Source organism: Carcharodon carcharias, chromosome 11, assembly GCF_017639515.1.
Source record: "Carcharodon carcharias isolate sCarCar2 chromosome 11, sCarCar2.pri, whole genome shotgun sequence".
NCBI lineage: Eukaryota > Metazoa > Chordata > Chondrichthyes > Lamniformes > Lamnidae > Carcharodon > Carcharodon carcharias.
Window position 1 is genome coordinate 39063348 of NC_054477.1, and position 22337 is coordinate 39085684.

A 22337-nucleotide genomic window follows, 5' to 3' on the forward strand; every position below is an offset into this window, starting at 1 on the left:
GAGTTAGTCGGGGATCAGGACAGTAGTCTGGTGGTTGGGACAGTAGTCGGGGAGTTAGTCGGGGATCAGGACAGTAGTCTGGTGGTTGGGACAGTAGTCAGCGAGTTAGTCGGGAATCAGGACAGTAGTCTGGTGGTTGGGACAGTAGTCAGCGAGTTAGTCGGGGATCAGGACAGTAGTCTGGTGGTTGGGACAGTAGTCGGGGAGTTAGTCGGGGATCAGGACAGTAGTCTGGTGGTTGGGACAGTAGTCGGGGAGTTAGTCGGTGATCAGGACAGTAGTCTGGTGGTTGGGACAGTAGTCAGCGAGTTAGTCGGGGATCAGGACAGTAGTCTGGTGGTTGGGACAGTAGTCGGGGAGTTAGTCAGGGATCAGGACAGTAGTCTGGTTGTTGGGACAGTAGTCGGGGAGTTAGTCAGGGATCAGGACAGTAGCCTGGTGGTTGGGACAGTAGTCGGGGAGTTAGTCGGGGATCAGGACAGTAGTCTGGTGGTTGGGACAGTAGTCGGGGAGTTAGTCAGGGATCAGGACAGTAGCCTGGTGGTTGGGACAGTAGTCAGGGAGTTGGTCGGGGATCAGGACAGTAGTCTGGTGGTTGGAACAGTAGTCGGGGATCAGGACAGTAGTCTGGTGGTTGGGACAGTAGTCGGGGAGTTAGTCGGGGATCAGGACAGTAGTCTGGTTGTTGGGACAGTAGTCGGGGATCAGGACAGTAGTCTGATGGTTGGGACAGTAGTCGGGGAGTTAGTCGGGGATCAGGACAGTAGCCTGGTGGTTGGGACAGTAGTCGGGGAGTTAATCAGCGATCAGGACAGTAGCCTGGTGGTTCGGACAGTAGTCGGAGAGTTAGTCGGGCATCAGGACAGTAGTCTGGTGGTTGGGACAGTAGTCGGGGAGTTAGTCGGGGATCAGGACAGTAGTCTGGTGGTTGGGACAGTAGTCGGGGAGTTAGTCGGGGATCAGGACAGTAGTCTGTTGGTTGGGACAGTAGTCAGCGAGTTAGTCGGGGATCAGGACAGTAGTCTGGTGGTTGGGAAAGTAGTCAGCGAGTTAGTCGGGGATCAGGACAGTAGTCTGGTGGTTGGGACAGTAGTCGGGGAGTTAGTCGGGGATCAGGACAGTAGTCTGGTGGTTGGGACAGTAGTCGGGGAGTTAGTCGGGGATCAGGACAGTAGTCTGGTGGTTGGGACAGTAGTCAGCGAGTTAGTCGGGGATCAGTACAGTAGTCTGGTGGTTGGGACAGTAGTCGGGGAGTTAGTCAGGGATCAGGACAGTAGTCTGGTTGTTGGGACAGTAGTCGGGGAGTTAGTCAGGGATCAGGACAGTAGCCTGGTGTTTGGGACAGTAGTCGGGGAGTTAGTCGGGGAACAGGACAGTAGTCTGGTGGTTGGGACAGTAGTCTGGGAGTTAGTCAGGGATCAGGACAGTAGCCTGGTGGTTGGGACAGTAGTAAGGGAGTTGGTCGGGGATCAGGACAGTAGTCTGGTGGTTGGAACAGTAGTCGGGGATCAGGACAGTAGTCTGGTGGTTGGGACAGTAGTCTGGGATCAGGACAGTAGTCTGGTGGTTGGGACAGTAGTCAGGGAGTTAGTCGGGGATCAGGACAGTAGTCTGGTGGTTGGGACAGTAGTCGGGGAGTTACTCGGGGATCAGGACAGTAGTCTGGTGGTTGGGACAGTAGTCGGGGATCAGGACAGTAGTCTGATGGTTGGGACAGTAGTCGGGGAGTTAGTCGGGGATCAGGACAGTAGCCTGGTGGTTGGGACAGTAGTCGGGGAGTTAATCAGCGATCAAGACAGTAGCCTGGTGGTTCGGACAGTAGTCGGGGAGTTAGTCGGTGATCAGGACAGTAGTCTGGTGGTTGGGACAGTAGTCAGGGAGTTAGTCGGTGATCAGGACAGTAGTCTGGTGGTTGGGACTGTAGTCAGGGAGTTAGTCGGGGATCAGGACAGTAGTCTTGTGGTTGGGACAGTAGTCGGGGAGTTAGTCGGGGATCAGGACAGTAGTCTGGTGGTTGGGACTGTAGTCGGGGAGTTAGTCGGGGATCAGGACAGTAGTCTGGTGGTTGGGACAGTAGTCAGCGAGTTAGTCGGGGATCAGGACAGTAGTCTGGTGGTTGGGACAGTAGTCAGCGAGTTAGTCGGGGATCAGGACAGTAGTCTGGTAGTTGGGACAGTAGTCGGGGAGTTAGTCGGGGATCAGGAAAGTAGTCTGGTGGTTGGGACAGTAGTCGGGGAGTTAGTCGGGGATCAGGACAGTAGTCTGGTGGTTGGGACAGTAGTCAGCGAGTTAGTCGGGGTTCAGGACAGTAGTCTGGTGGTTGGGACAGTAGTCGGGGAGTTAGTCAGGGATCAGGACAGTAGTCTGGTGGTTGGGACAGTAGTCGGGGTGTTAGTCAGGGATCAGGACAGTAGCCTGGTGGTTGGGACAGTAGTCGGGGAGTTAGTCGGGGATCAGGACAGTAGTCTGGTGGTTGGGACAGTAGTCGGGGATCAGGACAGTAGTCTGGTGTTTGGGACAGCAGTCAGGGATCAGGACAGTAGTCTGGTGTTTGGGACAGTAGTCAGGGAGTTAGTCGGGGATCAGGACAGTAGCCTGGTGGTTTGGACAGTAGTCGGGGAGTTAGTCGGGGATCAGGACAGTAGTCTGGTGGTTGGGACAGTAGTCGGGGATCAGGACAGTAGTCTGGTGGTTGGGACAGTAGTCGGGGAGTTAGTCGGGGATCAGGACAGTAGCCTGGTGGTTGGGACAGTAGTCGGGGTGTTAGTCGGGGATCAGGACAGTAGTCTGGTGGTTGGGACAGTAGTCGCGGAGTTAGTCGGGGATCAGGACAGTAGTCTGGAGGTTGGGACAGTAGTCGGGGAGTTAGTCAGGGATTAGGACAGTAGCCTGGTGGTTGGGACAGTAGTCGGGGAGTTAGTCAGGGATCAGGACAGTAGTCTGGTGGTTGGGACAGTAGTCGGGGAGTTAGTCGGGGATCAGGACAGTAGTCTGGAGGTTGGGACAGTAGTCGGGCAGTTAGTCAGGGATCAGGACAGTAGCCTGGTGGTTGGGACAGTAGTCGGGGAGTTAGTCAGGGATCAGGACAGTAGTCTGGTGGTTGGGACAGTAGTCAGCGAGTTAGTCTGGGATCAGGACAGTCGTCTGGCGTTGGGACAGTAGTCGGGGAGTTAGTCGGGGATCAGGACAGTAGTCTGGTGGTTGGGACAGTAGTCGGGGAGTTTGTCGGGGATCAGGACAGTAGTCTGGTGATTGGGACGGTAGTCGGGGAGTTAGTCAGGGATCAGGACAGTAGCCTGGTGGTTGGGACAGTAGTCGGGGAGTTAGTCGGGGATCAGGAGAGTAGTCTGGTGGTTGGGACAGTAGTCGGGGAGTTAGTCAGCGATCAGGACAGTAGCCTGGTGGTTGGGACAGTAGTCAGGGAGTCGGTCGGGGATCAGGACAGTAGTCTGGTGGTTGGAACAGTAGTCGGGGATCAGGACAGTAGTCTGGTGGTTGGGACAGTAGTCTGGGATCAGGACAGTAGTCTGGTGGTTGGGACAGTAGTAAGGGAGTTAGTCGGGGATCAGGACAGTAGTCTTGTGGTTGGGACCGTAGTCGGGGAGTTAGTCGGGGATCAGGACAGTAGTCTGGTGGTTGGGACAGTAGTCGGGGATCAGGACAGTAGTCTGATGGTTGGGACAGTAGTCGGGGAGTTAGTCGGGGATCAGGACAGTAGCCTGGTGGTTGGGACAGTAGTCGGGGAGTTAGTCAGCGATCAGGACAGTAGCCTGGTGGTTCGGACAGTAGTCGGGGAGTTAGTCGGGGATCAGCACAGTAGTCTGGTGGTTGGGACAGTAGTCAGCGAGTTAGTCGGGGATCAGGACAGTAGTCTGGTGGTTGGGACAGTAGTCAGGGAGTTAGTCGGGCATCAGGACAGTAGTCTGGTGGTTGGGACAGTAGTCAGGGAGTTAGTCGGGGATCAGGACAGTAGTCTGGTGGTTGGGACAGTAGTCGGGGATCAGGACAGTAGTCTGATGGTTGGGACAGTAGTCGGGGATCAGGACAGTAGTCTGGTGGTTGGGACAGTAGTCTGGGATCAGGACAGTAGTCTGGTGGTTGGGACAGTAGTCAGGGAGTTAGTCGGGGATCAGGACAGTAGTCTGGTGGTTGGGACAGTAGTCGGGGAGTTACTCGGGGATCAGGACAGTAGTCTGGTTGTTGGGACAGTAGTCGGGGATCAGGACGGTAGTCTGATGGTTGGGACAGTAGTCGGGGAGTTAGTCGGGGATCAGGACAGTAGCCTGGTGGTTGGGACAGTAGTCGGGGAGTTAATCAGCGATCAGGACAGTAGCCTGGTGGTTCGGACAGTAGTCGGGGAGTTAGTCGGGGATCAGGACAGTAGTCTGGTGGTTGGGACAGTAGTCGGGGAGTTAGTCGGGGATCAGGACAGTAGTCTGGTGGTTGGGACAGTAGTCGGGGAGTTAGTCGGGGATCAGGACAGTAGTCTGGTGGTTGGGACAGTAGTCAGCGAGTCAGTCGGGAATCAGGACAGTAGTCTGGTGGTTGGGACAGTAGTCAGCGAGTTAGTCGGGGATCAGGACAGTAGTCTGGTGGTTGGGACAGTAGTCGGGGAGTTAGTCGGGGATCAGGACAGTAGTCTGGTGGTTGGGACAGTAGTCGGGGAGTTAGTCGGTGATCAGGACAGTAGTCTGGTGGTTGGGACAGTAGTCAGCGAGTTAGTCGGGGATCAGGACAGTAGTCTGGTGGTTGGGACAGTAGTCGGGGAGTTAGTCAGGGATCAGGACAGTAGTCTGGTTGTTGGGACAGTAGTCGGGGAGTTAGTCAGGGATCAGGACAGTAGCCTGGTGGTTGGGACAGTAGTCGGGGAGTTAGTCGCGGATCAGGACAGTAGTCTGGTGGTTGGGACAGTAGTCGGGGAGTTAGTCAGGGATCAGGACAGTAGACTGGTGGTTGGGACAGTAGTCAGGGAGTTGGTCGGGGATCAGGACAGTAGTCTGGTGTTTGGAACAGTAGTCGGGGATCAGGACAGTAGTCTGGTGGTTGGGACAGTAGTCGGGGAGTTAGTCGGGGATCAGGACAGTAGTCTGGTTGTTGGGACAGTAGTCGGGGATCAGGACAGTAGTCTGATGGTTGGGACAGTAGTCGGGGAGTTAGTCGGGGATCAGGACAGTAGCCTGGTGGTTGGGACAGTAGTCGGGGAGTTAATCAGCGATCAGGACAGTAGCCTGGTGGTTCGGACAGTAGTCGGAGAGTTAGTCGGGGATCAGGACAGTAGTCTGGTGGTTGGGACAGTAGTCGGGGAGTTAGTCGGGGATCAGGACAGTAGTCTGGTGGTTGGGACAGTAGTCGGGGAGTTAGTCGGGGATCAGGACAGTAGTCTGTTGGTTGGGACAGTAGTCAGCGAGTTAGTCGGGGATCAGGACAGTAGTCTGGTGGTTGGGACAGTAGTCAGCGAGTTAGTCGGGGATCAGGACAGTAGTCTGGTGGTTGGGACAGTAGTCGGGGAGTTAGTCGGGGATCAGGACAGTAGTCTGGTGGTTGGGACAGTAGTCGGGGAGTTAGTCGGGGATCAGGACAGTAGTCTGGTGGTTGGGACAGTAGTCAGCGAGTTAGTCGGGGATCAGTACAGTAGTCTGGTGGTTGGGACAGTAGTCGGGGAGTTAGTCAGGGATCAGGACAGTAGTCTGGTTGTTGGGACAGTAGTCGGGGAGTTAGTCAGGGATCAGGACAGTAGCCTGGTGTTTGGGACAGTAGTCGGGGAGTTAGTCGGGGAACAGGACAGTAGTCTGGTGGTTGGGACAGTAGTCTGGGAGTTAGTCAGGGATCAGGACAGTAGCCTGGTGGTTGGGACAGTAGTAAGGGAGTTGGTCGGGGATCAGGACAGTAGTCTGGTGGTTGGAACAGTAGTCGGGGATCAGAACAGTAGTCTGGTGGTTGGGACAGTAGTCTGGGATCAGGACAGTAGTCTGGTGGTTGGGACAGTAGTAAGGGAGTTAGTCGGGGATCAGGACAGTAGTCTGGTGGTTGGGACAGTAGTCGGGGAGTTACTCGGGGATCAGGACAGTAGTCTGGTGGTTGGGACAGTAGTCGGGGATCAGGACAGTAGTCTGATGGTTGGGACAGTAGTCGGGGAGTTAGTCGGGGATCAGGACAGTAGCCTGGTGGTTGGGACAGTAGTCGGGGAGTTAATCAGCGATCAAGACAGTAGCCTGGTGGTTCGGACAGTAGTCGGGGAGTTAGTCGGTGATCAGGACAGTAGTCTGGTGGTTGGGACAGTAGTCAGCGAGTTAGTCGGTGATCAGGACAGTAGTCTGGTGGTTGGGACTGTAGTCAGGGAGTTAGTCGGGGATCAGGACAGTAGTCTTGTGGTTGGGACAGTAGTCGGGGAGTTAGTCGGGGATCAGGACAGTAGTCTGGTGGTTGGGACTGTAGTCGGGGAGTTAGTCGGGGATCAGGACAGTAGTCTGGTGGTTGGGACAGTAGTCAGCGAGTTAGTCGGGGATCAGGACAGTAGTCTGGTGGTTGGGACAGTAGTCAGCGAGTTAGTCGGGGATCAGGACAGTAGTCTGGTAGTTGGGACAGTAGTCGGGGAGTTAGTCGGGGATCAGGAAAGTAGTCTGGTGGTTGGGACAGTAGTCGGGGAGTTAGTCGGGGATCAGGACAGTAGTCTGGTGGTTGGGACAGTAGTCGAGGATCAGGACAGTAGTCTGGTGGTTGGGACAGTTTTCGGGGAGTTAGTCGGGGATCAGGACAGTAGCCTGGTGGTTGGGACAGTAGTCGGGGTGTTAGTCGGGGATCAGGACAGTAGTCTGGTGGTTGGGACAGTAGTCGCGGAGTTAGTCGGGGATCAGGACAGTAGTCTGGAGGTTGGGACAGTAGTCGGGGAGTTAGTCAGGGACCAGTACAGTAGCCTGGTGGTTGGGACAGTAGTCGGGGAGTTAGTCAGGGATCTGGACAGTTGTCTGGTGGTTGGGACAGTAGTCGGGGAGTTAGTCGGGGATCAGGACAGTAGTCTGGTGGTTGGGACAGTAGTCGGGCAGTTAGTCAGGGATCAGGACAGTAGCCTGGTGGTTGGGACCGTAGTCGGGGAGTTAGTCAGGGATCAGGACAGTAGTCTGGTGGTTGGGACAGTAGTCAGCGAGTTAGTCTGGGATCAGGACAGTAGTCTGGTTGTTGGGACAGTAGTCGGGGAGTTAGTCGGGGATCAGGACAGTAGCCTGGTGGTTGGGACAGTAGTCGGGGAGTTTGTCGGGGATCAGGACAGTAGTCTGGTGGTTGGGACTGTAGTCGGGGATCAGGACAGTAGTCTGATGGTTGGGACAGTAGTCGGGGAGTTAGTCGGGGATCAGGACTGTAGCCTGGTGGTTGGGACAGTAGTCGGGGAGTTAATCAGCGATCAGGACAGTAGCCTGGTGGTTCGGACAGTAGTCGGGGAGTTAGTCGGGGATCAGGACAGTAGTCTGGTGGTTGGGACAGTAGTCGGGGAGTTAGTCGGTGATCAGGACAGTAGTCTGGTGGTTGGGACAGTAGTCAGCGAGTTAGTCGGGGATCAGGACAGTAGTCTGGTGGTTGGGACAGTAGTCGGGGAGTTAGTCAGGGATCAGGACAGTAGTCTGGTTGTTGGGACAGTAGTCGGGGAGTTAGTCAGGGATCAGGACAGTAGCCTGGTGGTTGGGACAGTAGTCGGGGAGTTAGTCGCGGATCAGGACAGTAGTCTGGTGGTTGGGACAGTAGTCGGGGAGTTAGTCAGGGATCAGGACAGTAGCCTGGTGGTTGGGACAGTAGTCAGGGAGTTGGTCGGGGATCAGGACAGTAGTCTGGTGTTTGGAACAGTAGTCGGGGATCAGGACAGTAGTCTGGTGGTTGGGACAGTAGTCGGGGAGTTAGTCGGGGATCAGGACAGTAGTCTGGTTGTTGGGACAGTAGTCGGGGATCAGGACAGTAGTCTGATGGTTGGGACAGTAGTCGGGGAGTTAGTCGGGGATCAGGACAGTAGCCTGGTGGTTGGGACAGTAGTCGGGGAGTTAATCAGCGATCAGGACAGTAGCCTGGTGGTTCGGACAGTAGTCGGAGAGTTAGTCGGGGATCAGGACAGTAGTCTGGTGGTTGGGACAGTAGTCGGGGAGTTAGTCGGGGATCAGGACAGTAGTCTGGTTGTTGGGACAGTAGTCGGGGAGTTAGTCGGGGATCAGGACAGTAGTCTGTTGGTTGGGACAGTAGTCAGCGAGTTAGTCGGGGATCAGGACAGTAGTCTGGTGGTTGGGACAGTAGTCAGCGAGTTAGTCGGGGATCAGGACAGTAGTCTGGTGGTTGGGACAGTAGTCGGGGAGTTAGTCGGGGATCAGGACAGTAGTCTGGTGGTTGGGACAGTAGTCGGGGAGTTAGTCGGGGATCAGGACAGTAGTCTGGTGGTTGGGACAGTAGTCAGCGAGTTAGTCGGGGATCAGTACAGTAGTCTGGTGGTTGGGACAGTAGTCGGGGAGTTAGTCAGGGATCAGGACAGTAGTCTGGTTGTTGGGACAGTAGTCGGGGAGTTAGTCAGGGATCAGGACAGTAGCCTGGTGTTTGGGACAGTAGTCGGGGAGTTAGTCGGGGAACAGGACAGTAGTCTGGTGGTTGGGACAGTAGTCTGGGAGTTAGTCAGGGATCAGGACAGTAGCCTGGTGGTTGGGACAGTAGTAAGGGAGTTGGTCGGGGATCAGGACAGTAGTCTGGTGGTTGGAACAGTAGTCGGGGATCAGAACAGTAGTCTGGTGGTTGGGACAGTAGTCTGGGATCAGGACAGTAGTCTGGTGGTTGGGACAGTAGTCAGGGAGTTAGTCGGGGATCAGGACAGTAGTCTGGTGGTTGGGACAGTAGTCGGGGAGTTACTCGGGGATCAGGACAGTAGTCTGGTGGTTGGGACAGTAGTCGGGGATCAGGACAGTAGTCTGATGGTTGGGACAGTAGTCGGGGAGTTAGTCGGGGATCAGGACAGTAGCCTGGTGGTTGGGACAGTAGTCGGGGAGTTAATCAGCGATCAAGACAGTAGCCTGGTGGTTCGGACAGTAGTCGGGGAGTTAGTCGGTGATCAGGACAGTAGTCTGGTGGTTGGGACAGTAGTCAGCGAGTTAGTCGGTGATCAGGACAGTAGTCTGGTGGTTGGGACTGTAGTCAGGGAGTTAGTCGGGGATCAGGACAGTAGTCTTGTGGTTGGGACAGTAGTCGGGGAGTTAGTCGGGGATCAGGACAGTAGTCTGGTGGTTGGGACTGTAGTCGGGGAGTTAGTCGGGGATCAGGACAGTAGTCTGGTGGTTGGGACAGTAGTCAGCGAGTTAGTCGGGGATCAGGACAGTAGTCTGGTGGTTGGGACAGTAGTCAGCGAGTTAGTCGGGGATCAGGACAGTAGTCTGGTAGTTGGGACAGTAGTCGGGGAGTTAGTCGGGGATCAGGAAAGTAGTCTGGTGGTTGGGACAGTAGTCGGGGAGTTAGTCGGGGATCAGGACAGTAGTCTGGTGGTTGGGACAGTAGTCGAGGATCAGGACAGTAGTCTGGTGGTTGGGACAGTTTTCGGGGAGTTAGTCGGGGATCAGGACAGTAGCCTGGTGGTTGGGACAGTAGTCGGGGTGTTAGTCGGGGATCAGGACAGTAGTCTGGTGGTTGGGACAGTAGTCGCGGAGTTAGTCGGGGATCAGGACAGTAGTCTGGAGGTTGGGACAGTAGTCGGGGAGTTAGTCAGGGATCAATACAGTAGCCTGGTGGTTGGGACAGTAGTCGGGGAGTTAGTCAGGGATCAGGACAGTAGTCTGGTGGTTGGGACAGTAGTCGGGGAGTTAGTCGGGGATCAGGACAGTAGTCTGGAGGTTGGGACAGTAGTCGGGCAGTTAGTCAGGGATCAGGACAGTAGCCTGGTGGTTGGGACCGTAGTCGGGGAGTTAGTCAGGGATCAGGACAGTAGTCTGGTGGTTGGGACAGTAGTCAGCGAGTTAGTCTGGGATCAGGACAGTAGTCTGGTTGTTGGGACAGTAGTCGGGGAGTTAGTCGGGGATCAGGACAGTAGCCTGGTGGTTGGGACAGTAGTCGGGGAGTTTGTCGGGGATCAGGACAGTAGTCTGGTGGTTGGGACTGTAGTCGGGGATCAGGACAGTAGTCTGATGGTTGGGACAGTAGTCGGGGAGTTAGTCGGGGATCAGGACTGTAGCCTGGTGGTTGGGACAGTAGTCGGGGAGTTAATCAGCGATCAGGACAGTAGCCTGGTGGTTCGGACAGTAGTCGGGGAGTTAGTCGGGGATCAGGACAGTAGTCTGGTGGTTGGGACAGTAGTCAGCGAGTTAGTCGGGGATCAGGACAGTAGTCCGGTGGTTGGGACAGTAGTCAGGGAGTTAGTCGGGGATCAGGACAGTCGTCTGGTGGTTGGGACAGTAGTCGGGGAGTTAGTCGGGGATCAGGACAGTAGTCTGGTGGTTGGGACAGTAATCGGGGAGTTAGTCGGGGATCAGGACAGTAGTCTGGTGGTTGGGACAGTAGTCAGCGAGTTAGTCGGGGATCAGGACAGTAGTCTGGTGGTTGGGACAGTAGTCAGCGAGTTAGTCGGGGATCAGGACAGTAGTCTGGTGGTTGGGACAGTAGTCGGGGAGTTAGTCGGGGATCAGGACAGTAGTCTGGTGGTTGGGACAGTAGTCGGGGAGTTAGTCAGGGATCAGGACAGTAGTCTGGTGGTTGGGACAGTAGTCGGGGAGTTAGTCAGGGACCAGCACAGTAGCCTGGTGGTTGGGACAGTAGTCGGGGAGTTAGTCGGGGATCAGGACAGTAGTCTGGTGGTTGGGACAGTAGTCGGGGATCAGGACAGTAGTCTGGTGGTTGGGACAGTAGTCAGGGATCAGGACAGTAGTCTGGTGGTTGGGACAGTAGTCAGGGAGTTAGTCGGGGATCAGGACAGTAGTCTGGTGGTTGGGACAGTAGTCGGGGAGTTAGTCGGGGATCAGGACAGTAGTCTGGTGGTTGGGACAGTAGTCGAGGATCAGGACAGTAGTCTGGTGGTTGGGACAGTAGTCGGGGAGTTAGTCGGGGATCAGGACAGTAGCCTGGTGGTTGGGACAGTAGTCGGGGTGTTAGTCGGGGATCAGGACAGTAGTCTGGTGGTTGGGACAGTAGTCGCGGAGTTAGTCGGGGATCAGGACAGTAGTCTGGAGGTTGGGACAGTAGTCGGGGAGTTAGTCAGGGATCAGGACAGTAGTCTGGTGGTTGGGACAGTAGTCGGGGAGTTAGTCGGGGATCAGGACAGTAGTCTGGAGGTTGGGACAGTAGTCGGGCAGTTAGTCAGGGATCAGGACAGTAGCCTGGTGGTTGGGACAGTAGTCGGGGAGTTAGTCAGGGATCAGGACAGTAGTCTGGTGGTTGGGACAGTAGTCAGCGAGTTAGTCTGGGATCAGGACAGTAGTCTGGTTGTTGGGACAGTAGTCGGGGAGTTAGTCGGGGATCAGGACAGTAGTCTGGTGGTTGGGACAGTAGTCGGGGAGTTTGTCGGGGATCAGGACAGTAGTCTGGTGATTGGGACGGTAGTCGGGGAGTTAGTCAGGGATCAGGACAGTAGCCTGGTGGTTGGGACAGTAGTCGGGGAGTTAGTCGGGGATCAGGACAGTAGTCTGGTGGTTGGGACAGTAGACGGGGAGTTAGTCAGGGATCAGGACAGTAGCCTGGTGGTTGGGACAGTAGTCAGGGAGTTGGTCGGGGATCAGGACAGTAGTCTGGTGGTTGGAACAGTAGTCGGGGATCAGGACAGTAGTCTGGTGGTTGGGACAGTAGTCTGGGATCAGGACAGTAGTCTGGTGGTTGGGACAGTAGTCAGGGAGTTAGTCGGGGATCAGGACAGTAGTCTGGTGGTTGGGACAGTAGTCGGGGAGTTAGTCGGGGATCAGGACAGTAGTCTGGTGGTTGGGACAGTAGTCGGGGATCAGGACAGTAGTCTGATGGTTGGGACAGTAGTCGGGGAGTTAGTCGGGGATCAGGACAGTAGTCTGGTGGTTGGGACAGTGGTCAGCGAGTTAGTCGGGGATCAGGACAGTAGTCTGGTGGTTGGGACAGTAGTCAGGGAGTTAGTCGGGGATCAGGACAGTAGTCTGGTGGTTGGGACAGTAGTCGGGGAGTTAGTCGGGGATCAGGACAGTAGTCTGGTGGTTGGGACAGTAGTCGGGGAGTTAGTCGGGGATCAGGACAGTAGTCTGGTGGTTGGGACAGTAGTCAGCGAGTTAGTCGGGGATCAGGACAGTAGTCTGGTGGTTGGGACAGTAGTCAGCGAGTTAGTCGGGGATCAGGACAGTAGTCTGGTGGTTGGGACAGTAGTCGGGGAGTTAGTCGGGGATCAGGACAGTAGTCTGGTGGTTGGGACAGTAGTCAGCGAGTTAGTCGGGGATCAGGACAGTAGTCTGGTGGTTGGGACAGTAGTCGGGGAGTTCGTCGGGGATCAGGACAGTAGCCTGGTGGTTGGGACAGTAGTCGGGGTGTTAGTCGGGGATCAGGACAGTAGTCTGGTGGTTGGGACAGTAGTCGCGGATTTAGTCGGGGATCAGGACAGTAGTCTGGAGGTTGGGACAGTAGTCGGGGAGTTAGTCAGGGATCAGGACTGTAGCCTGGTGGTTGGGACAGTAGTCGGGGAGTTAGTCGGGGATCATGACAGTAGTCTGGAGGTTGGGACAGTAGTCGGGCAGTTAGTCAGGGATCAGGACAGTAGCCTGGTGGTTGGGACAGTAGTCGGGGAGTTAGTCAGCGATCAGGACAGTAGTCTGGTGGTTGGGACAGTAGTCGAACAGTCGGGGGATGGAGAGTAGTCGGGCAGTGTTGGGAAAAGTGTGGAGTTAGTCAGGAGGTCCAGTCCGGGGGATTGGAGGGGTCACTAATGTAGTCACTTAGGAGTTATAAGTGGTTTAATTCTTCTAACTTTTTGGTAACAATTCTGCTAAGATACTTGGAACCATCCAAAGTTTCTGATTTAAATCGGAGTTTTGGATGGTTTCCAGTGCAGGGTAATGGCCCATCAGAAGTTGAACTTCTTGTGCAATTTCTGGGCAGTCCTTGCATGGGGTCTTCCAGGACTCCCCCAGCGTATCTTCTGGGGGACCTTGCAGGTATGACACCCCAGAGATCAGAAGTTATGGACCATTATATAAAAGAGAACACTGAAAATGAGCACATGAGTGTCATTGAGTATGAAGATAAACATTTTAAAAAATCAAATTTTCCTGTGGTTAGATGCTATTGATTTTAGCAATCTTACACTCCAGCATATTACAAACATCTTTACCATCCCACCAGAATGAGTGATCCATGAAACAATGGAATCAACATACTCGCACGATTCATTGAGGAATTGGAGAGGGAAAAATCTGTAGGCAAATTTCAGAGCAATATAAAAATAATAGCACAATAATTAGCTCAATATAAACTAAGAGAAGAACAGAGTAAAGGGTGAAGATTTGCCAAAATTTGTACAGGATAATTTCCTTAATCAGTATGTTTCTAGTCCAATGTAGAACAAAGCAGTGCTGGATTTAGTTCTGAGAAATGATGTGTGGCAAGTGGAATCTGTTGCAGGGGAACATTTAGGTAATAATAGTCATAATATAAATTAGGTTTAAAGGGCAAAGAAAAATCAAATGTGAAAATGCCCAGCTGAAAGAGCCAATTTGAGTGATTTGAGAAATTATCTAACACCAAGGGATTGGAAACGAAGATTGACCAGGAAAGAGTAAATAAACAACGGCAGGCCTTCAAGGTGGAGATACTTTGTGTAAAAACCAAGCATATTCCCATAAGGAGGAAAGATGAGGCATCGAAAGCTCGAGTTCTCTGATGACAAAGGAAATAGATTTAAGGTAAAACAGAACAAGTAAGTTTATGACAAATGTCGGGTAAAGAATACAGTTGAAAATTAAACAGAATACAGAGAGGGGTAATTGAAAATGAATATAAGAAGGCAATGAGAGATTATGAGAAAAGATTAGCAGGTAACATAAACAAATTCAAAAATATTTTATAAACATATAAGAATTTAAAGGATAGTTAAAGGAATGGTGGGATTATTAGGGACAAAAATGAAAATGATCCTCTGGGTGCAGTCTCAGAGTACATGATTGAAGTATTGAATGAGTATTCTGTTTCTGGCTCCACAAGAGAAGATGTTGCAGTAGAAGAGAGGGTGGAGAAATATTGGATAAGATATAAAGGTAAAAAGGAGGTGCTAATTAGCTTGACATCATGCAAAGTTAACAAGTCACCTGGTCCAAATGGAATCCATCAGATGCTGCTGAGGGAAGCTCTGGTGGAGAATGTAGAAGCTCTACCCACAATCTGTCAATCTTCTTTGGATATGGCAGTGGTGCCACAGAACCGGGGGATTGCAAATATTGCATCCCAGTTCAAAAAAGTGGTGGGGGATAAACTGGTAACTGCAGGTAAATGGTGCAAAAACTACTACAGGTTATTAGTTCTCACTCGGAAAAGCATGGGTCACTAAGGGACAGCCAATTGGATTTGTTAAAGACAACTTTTGTCTGACTTACTTTGATTGTGTTCTTTGATGAAATAACAGTGGGTTGATGAAGATAATGCAGTAGACGTTTTATATTTGGGCCCAGAGATTCCAAATTCACCCAGGAATTCCAATCTCAGCTGAAGCAGAAATGGACCAGCACAGCCTCCCCTGGCTAAATCCAGCAAGTGCAGGGAGTCAGAGGAAGGAGAGGGCATGCTCCTTTTTACATCACCAGCTGCCATACACAGTTAAGTTGTTAAAGGGCTCATCCTATAATGAATGTGGGTGGGTGAGTGAATGAGTGAGTGAGCTGTTTGGGGGTTTGTTGGGCCGGGGCTGGGGGTGAGGGGTGGGAGGGGGTGGTGGTTATTTCTACTGGGTAGTCAGGTTGGAAAGGGTGGCTGGGTCAGACGGGTGTCAGGTTGGGTGGGATAGTCGGATCAGGAGATTATTGCGTCAGATGGGCATTGGGTTAGGTGAGGCATTGGAGTCAAAGGGTTAGTTAGGTCGGGATGGGTAAGCAGTCAGGGAGGGTGTTGGGGGGTCGGTGTGTGGAAAAGAGGGTCAGGTTGGGTGGCAGTCAGGCAAGGGGTGTGATTGGGGTGGTCAGTTCAGTTATGCTGACTAATCGCTGAGTTAGACCAGGTATATTAATCAGTTTAACATATCATGGGTAAGTATCTGAGTAAGCCCTGCACATCTGGCCCAAGTCTCTGACCCTAAGCTCAGTGAGCAACATAAATTAACCCATTGGAAGTTTAAACTTTCCAGGTAATTATAGCGCATGTGCTTATGGCAGGACTTTTGCAGGGTCCTGATGCACAACACAGATTTAAGTCCAGATTTTGTTGTTCTGGACATCAGATGATTTGGACCATGTGCATTGAAGAGGCATTTGATGAAGTATTGCATTACAGACATATTTGAAATTAGGAGTTCATGGTACCAAAGAGACAATGGTAACTAGAGTACATAATTGGCTAAAGGATAGAAGGAAGAGAGTAGTGTTTTCTGAAAGGAGGCGTGTACAGTCGTGTCCCCCAGGGATTGGTATTATGATCATTCATTTTCTTGTAATATATATATGACCTTGACTTGGTTATAAAATGTACAATTGTGAAGTTTATGATTGATATGAAATTTGACAACATAGTAAACAGTGAGCAGGATAGTAACAGACTTCAAGAAGACATAAAAGACTGATGTACTGGGCAGATTGTGAAGTGATGCAGTTTGGGAAAAACAGCATGAAGAGTCATTTTAATCTAGGTTATATGATTTGAGGAGGTGCAAGAGCAAAGGGAACTGGGAGTGCATATTCCCAAATCTTTGAAAGTAACAGGGAAGTTGATAAAACAATTAAGAAAGCATATATATAGGATCCTTGGCTTTGAAAACAGGATCATTGAGTACAGAAACAAGGAAATCATGCTAACCCTTTACAAATGACTGGTTTAGGGCTGAGCTGGAGTATAATTCTGGTGCCACACTTTAGGAAGGATTACAGGTTCTTGGAGAAGGTGCAACAGTGGTTTGCCAGGATGATACCAAGGATGAGGGATTTCAGTTATGTGGAGAAATTGGAGAAATTGGGTTTGTTCCCCTTAGAACAGAAAAAGTCAATGAGAGACATAATAGAGATATTCAAACTTACAAAAGGTTTTGATAGAGTAGTTAGTGAGAAATTATTTCCTTTGACAAGTGGGCTGCTAACCAGAGGTCATAGATTTAAAATATAATTGACAAAAGAGCAAGAGGGAAAATAAGGAGAAATTATTCTACACAGACGGTAATGATCCAGAATGTACTGCCTGAAAGGCTGGTGGAATTATATTGCATTGAAACTTTCAAAGGCAATTAGATATGTATTTGAAAATAACTTGTTTGCAGTATTTTGGGGAGAAAGCTGTGGTATGGGACTTAGTTGGACAGCTCTTTCAAATGCTGGCACTAGCATGATGGACTGAATGTCTTCCTTGTGTGCTGTGAAATTCTATGATTGCTGTGATGAAATCTACCTATATTCACATTTTGTCAAATGTTTTTGCATGAAGTTCAGGTTTAGCAATTTCAAATTAATGTCTCTGTGATATATGAAAGCTGCGAGGATCATAACATTAAATGAGCAAAATCTTTCAGGTACTGAAAAAAACATGTCTAAATATTTAGATTCCATAGCTAGCCAGCTATCAAATTGGCATGTAGAGGAGAGGAAGGTGCAAGTTAATGAGGAAAAAAAGGAAGCTAATTTTACAGCACTGTTGCTGTGATTCAATCAGTGGCACACTGTGACAATAAAATATCACTTCATGTTCCTGAATACACATTGTACATATATAGAGGGAACAGTAAATATTCTTGGTATTACTAATTATGTTAACTAATAAAAGACTATTGTCATGCCTAGTACAGGCATGAAGATATTACAAACTTTAAAGCTATATTTTTAAATATAGACACCAAAAGCTGTTTAAGATGGCTGTATCATATTATGTGACTTGGGAATATTCAGCTCCAGACAGCCCTGAAATTCAAATAAATACCTAATTAAAATATGGACAATCACAGCCAATTGTGAAATTCACATATCCCTTAGATAAGGACAAACCTTCAACAAAAAGGACCATAACCTGTCAATCAACTAGCCTTTCTGCTCCACCGTGGACAATAGAGACATTAAAACTCAATGGATGTTAGATGAATATGAAATGGTTCTTGTCAACCTTTCATTGTATTGTGATGGCTCCTCATCCCAAACACAGACCTTGGCTATCTGAAATGCTCAGGATGTGAAAAGCCATAACACAGGATGTTTACCGGCCTAACACACCACTGTATTTGGAAAAGGACTTTGGACTTGTAATAGGTCATGTGGGTAATTCAGCGATGTTTGTTACCTGCCTTTAAAAATAACAGCAGAAGCTGTTCTAAGACAGGTATAATCAGAAACACCATCTAAGCCATCAAACCAGCTGCAAAGCAATTGCACAATCAAGTTAATGTATAGCTATACCTCGAAAGTGGGTGAAGGGCTCACACCCCCCCGCAACCTGTTCCAATTCAAGTTCACCTGAGAACAGACCTCCTGACAATTCAACTACAAGAAGAATTGCAGCTAACTGAGAAACCATTGCGTTTACAAGACCTCCACTCCAATGAAAGCATCGATTCATCTGAGAAACTACAGGCCAGCTACAAAAGAGACTGAAATAATTCCAGATTGTAATCATGTATATTTTTTTCTTCATCTGTATCTAATATTTACCTGTGTGATAGTGTGTGTGAGACATTGAGTTTAAACCTCCAGGGCAAGGGTGATAATAAATAATTTTCTTTATTTTTAAATTGAATAGTTTGCTGCTGGAATCATTTTTATTGAGACAAACCACTCTGAAGGTGAGAAAACACACTAACCTTACACTTAAAAACACTTTGACCATGGACAACAATAAAACACACAAGTTCTGTCCATGACGCCATCTAGCTGCATAACCAGAATCTTCGTTTAACATTACAAGGTTCTTTCCCATTAAAGGATACAACTTGAATATGAAATAGGAATCTAGAGCTATATGGAGGAGGATGTTGTGAAGAAAACGTTCTCAAGGTCTTTCTTGAATATCAGAATGACTTTTTCCTTTTCTTGAGTTCTCTCAGGTGGCATTCATGCAAGGGTGACAATGATTGTCAGCAGATAACACAGGCAATGCCAAATCACAAAGAGGAGGAGAATCATAGAATCTTACAGAACAGGAGTAGGCTATTTAGCCCGATATGCCTGTACTGGACTTCTGAATGAGGTATTAAAAATTAGCCCACATCCCATTTTTCTCAATAACCCTTATTTTTGTATGAAATGCCCCAATTTAAGCCAAGTATCCTATATGCTTTTTTAACCATCATATCAACTTGTTCTTTGTGAATAAGTTCCTCTGGTTCCCCAGGTTTCTCTGTTCTTGTACCTCACTTCAAAATAGTACCCTTTGGATTACCTGCTGACAAGGGTGGTGCTGTTGATGTCTGGCGCACTGACCACTACCTCACAGAGGCTGAGCGTCAACTCGCAGCCACTTCCTCCTACCTCCCCTTGGACCATGACCCCACCACTGAACATCAAGCCATTGTTTCCAGGACTGTCACTGACCAAATCTCCTCTGGAGATCTTCCATCCACAGCTTCCAACCTCATAGTCTCCCAACCTCGGACCTCCTACCCAAAATCCACAAACAGGACTGTCCCGGCAGACCGATCATGTCAGCCAGTTCCTGCCCCATGGAACTCATTTCTTGCTATCTTGGCTCCATTCTCTCTCCCCTTGTCCAGTCTCTTCCCACCTACATCCGTGATTCCTCTGAAGCCCTACATCATATCAACAATTTTCAGTTCCCTGGCCCCAACTGCCTCCTCTTCACCATGGACGTCCAATCCCTCTACACCTCCATCCCTCACTGGGATGGTCTGAGGGCTCTCCGCTTCTTCCTCGAACAGAGGCCCGAACAATCCCCATCCGCCGCTACTCTCCTCCGTCTGGCTGAACTTGTTCTCACACTGAACAATTTCTCCTTAAACTCCTCTCACTTCCTCCAAATAAAAGGTGTGGCTATGGGTACCTGCATGGGCCCCAGTTATGCCTGTCTCTTTATGGGGAATGTGGAACATTCCTTGTTCCAGTCCTACTCAGGCCTCATCCCACAATTCTTTCTTCGATACATCAATGACTGCTTCGGTGCTGCTTCATGCTCTCGTCTGGATCTGGAAAAATTTATTAATTTTGCTTCCAATTTCTGCCCCTCCATCATTTTCACATGGTCCATCACTGACACTTCCCTTCCCTTCCTTGATCTCTCTGTCTCAATTTCTGGTGATAGACTGTCCACCAATATTCATTACAAGCCCACCGACTCCCACAGCTACCTGGACCACAGCTCCTCCACCCTGCTTCCCGTAAGGACTCCAACCCATTCTCTCAGTTCCTTCGCCTCCGTCACATCTGTTCTGATGATGCCACTTTCCAAAACAGTTCTTCTGACATGTCTTCCTTCTTCCTTAACCGAGGTTATCCACCCACGGTGGTTGACAAGGCCATCAACTGTGTCCAGCCCATCTCCCGCGCATCTGCCCTTTCATCTTCCTCTCTCTCCCAAAACCATGGCATCACATTATTTTCCCTTTCAATGTTCCATCATTGAACACTTCTGATTTCTTTCTTGGGTAACTTCATTGCTGTTGTGATTTACAAAAAAAAGAATTTGCATTCACAACAGGATAGCCATAGATAAAACCCAGACCTCTCTGTCACTTGCCATTTCAACACACCACCCCACTCTCATGACCACATGTCTGCCCTTGGCCTGCTGCTATGTTCCAATGAAGTTCAACACAAACTGGAGGAACAGCACCTCATCTTCTGACCAGGCATTTTACAGCCTTCCGGACTGAATATTGAGTTCAACAACTTCAGATCATGAACTCTATCCTCCATCCCCACCCACTTTTTTTCTAATAATTTATATTTTTTTTTAATTATTTTTCTTTTCCCACCTATTTCTATTATTATTTTTAAATTTATTTCCATCCATTGTTTTATCTCCACCTTTTAACCTATTTCAGTCCCTTCCTCCCACCCCACCCAAACCCCGACTAGGGCCATCTGTCACTTGCTCATCCCACTTTCTACCCTTAATGTCACCATTAGCACATCCTTTAGCTAATATCATCACCCCTTTGTCCTTTTGTCTATGACATCTTTGGCAATTTCTTCTCTGCTTCCACCTATCACTGGCCCTCTATCCAGCTCTACCTGTCCCACCCCACTCAACCAGCTTATACTTCACTTCATTTCTATTTTTCTTTAGTTCTGATGAAGAGTCATACAGACTCGAAACGTTGGCTGTATTTCTCTCTGCAGATGCTGTCAGACCTGCTGAGTTTTTCCGGCTGTTTTTGTTTCAGATTTTCAGCATCCGCAGTATTTTGCTTTTCCCTTTACCCTTTGCATTATATTGCCTTTCCATGCTGCTCCTCCTAAAATTCATAATTAATACTTAACTATATTAAATTGCATCTACCATATTTATGCCCGTTTCACCCGCCTATGTCCCCCTGAAGTCTGTTCCTATCCTCCTTATTGTTAACTAGCTCACACCATCTGCAAACTTCAAAACTGCTCTCCCTATACCCAAATCCAGGCCATTTATATACAACAAGAAAAGTAATGGTCCTAATACTGATCCCCTGGGGTCACTGCATTCTCTCCAGTCAGGAAAATATCCATTCACCCCCAACTCCTTTCCCCCCAACCCTCACCTAATTACATACCCAAGTTAGCTGCATTGTCACTGAAAGCCTATGTGCTTCGATTTCTCAAATAAACTGTTTGTGTAGTACTTTATCAAATAGCTTTGCATAGTTCATACCTACATCTGTTTCCTTACCTTGATCAATTCACTCTGTTACTTCCTTAAAGAACTCAATCATATTTGTCAGACATGATTTGCCTTTAGCAAATCTTATTAACTATGCTTCTCACATTGAGAATTAATTGTGTTCATGAAAATGGTCTCTAGTAGTTTTCCCATTGTTGATGTTTGACCGACTGGCCTATAATTACAATTAATATTGCAGATTCACCTTTCTTAGCCTGTGGGCATTAGCTTGAACTGGCTGTGAATGTTATTACTTTTTAATCAGGACAACGGATAGGACATCTTGTGGTACAGCGGTTGTCTCTCCACCTTTGGGTTCAAGTTCCATTCCAGGACTTGTTGGACATGGAAAGAACGTTCATGACACCGTGCCATGGGCTGATAATCAGAAAGAGAATCCTTCCACCAACTCCCCATTATTTCCCAAAGAGAAAAATTGTGTGTGTGAGAGAGAAGATACACTTTAAAAAAGATCAAGCTAACAATGGGAGAGACATCTAACAGCAATCTTTAGCACAAGATTAGCTGATGTTACTACCTCAGATAATGGAAGAGTCATCTATGGAATGCAACTGATCAGCTGACAAGGTAGATTAAAATTACATGCATCATTTCCTTCAAGTATCTTTGCAGAGGTTGAAATTTCTGCACCTGTCTACAGAAAGCGTCACTTATGCTTAGTTAAAATTGGAGGCCATACCAGGAATACAAGAACCGCTGCTAGTGAATTGAGACACAATCATCCATTCAAATAAGGAATGAAGAAATGTTTAAGCTATTATTTCAGCTGTGACTCAGCTGGTAGCACTCTCATGTTTTGAGTCAGAAAGCTGTGTGTCCAAATCCCACTCCAGGGCTTCAGGATAATAACCAAAGCTGACACTCCGAAGTTGGAGTTACAGTCTTTCAGATGAGGCATTAAGTTTAGGCCCTATCAGCCCCTATGATGGATGTAAAAATAATTACACACCACTCTTTCACAGGAGAGCAAGAGAGTTATTTCTCGAATCCTGACCAATATTGATCCCTCAAACAACTGCTAAATTAGATTATCTAGTCATTAGCACATTGCTGTTTATGAAAGCTTGCTGGGTGCAACTGGACTGTTATGCTGAAACAAAAACAGCTGGAAAAGCTCAGCAGGTCTGTATCTGAGGAGAGGAACACAGTTAACATGTCATACGGCCTCATTCCATCAACTGTGTTCCTCTCCACAGATGCTGCCAGACCTGCTGAGCTTTTCCAGCTATTTTTGTTTGATTTCCAGCATCGGCAGTATTTTGCTTTTATCTGGACTGTTTTGCTTCCTATGTTACAAGTGACTACATTTTGAACATAATTCACTGGTTGCAAAGTGCTTTAGGATATCCTGTGGTTGAGAAAGGTGCTATTTAAATGCA